The following is a 700-nucleotide window of genomic DNA, read 5'->3' as shown; positions in this document are numbered from 1 at the left end:
CAACAGAATTGCAAGTTTCATGGACTTCCATTGGAAGATCCTCATCAGTTCTTAGCTGAATTCTTGCAAATCTATGACACTGTCAAGACCAATGGAGTTGATCCCGAGGTCTACAGGCTTATGCTTTTCCCTTTTGCTGTAAGAGACAGAGCTAGAATATGGTTGGATTCACAACCTAAGGAAAGCCTGAACTCTTAGGAAAAGCTAGTCAGTGCTTTCCTGGCCAAATTCTTTCCACCTCAAAAGATGAGCAAGCTTAGAGTGGAAATCTAAACCTTCAGACAGAAGGAACGTGAGTCCCTCTATGAAGCTTGGGAAAGATATAAGCAATCAATCAAAAGGTGTCCTATTGACATGCTTCTAGAATGGAGCATCATATGTATATTCTATGATGGTCTGTTTGAGTTGTCAAAAATGTCATTGGACCATTCTGCAGGAGGATCTCTTCATCTGAAAACCCTACAGAAGCTTAGGAACTCATTGAAATGGTTGCAAATAACCAGTTCATGTACACCTCTGAGAGGAATCCTGTGAATAATTGGACACCTCAGAAGAAGGGAGTTCTTGAAATTGATACTCTGAATGCCATATTGGCTCAGAACAAAATATTGACTCAGTAAGTCAATATAATTTCTCAGAGTCTGAATGGATTGCAAGCTGCATCCAACAGTACTAAAGAAGTATCTTTTAAAGAAGAAGC

The 700-nt window shown here is 39.7% G+C and overlaps 1 non-coding gene across 1 annotated transcript; it reads right to left on the bottom strand.

Moving 5' to 3' along the window:
- Positions 1-252: 252 nt before the first annotated feature.
- On the bottom strand, positions 253-360 carry LOC148546544 (small nucleolar RNA R71). Its single transcript, XR_015900842.1, has one exon. It is a non-coding gene; the product is annotated as a small nucleolar RNA R71 (small nucleolar RNA).
- Between the last annotated feature and the right edge of the window lie 340 nt (positions 361-700).

The sequence above is a fragment of the Arachis ipaensis genome, chromosome B9, assembly GCF_059453495.1.
Source record: "Arachis ipaensis isolate K30076 ecotype BB chromosome B9, ASM5945349v1, whole genome shotgun sequence".
Taxonomy (NCBI): Eukaryota; Viridiplantae; Streptophyta; class Magnoliopsida; order Fabales; family Fabaceae; genus Arachis; species Arachis ipaensis.
The sequence above is the reverse complement of the archived record's forward strand: the minus strand, read 5'-3'. Positions and strand labels throughout refer to the sequence as shown.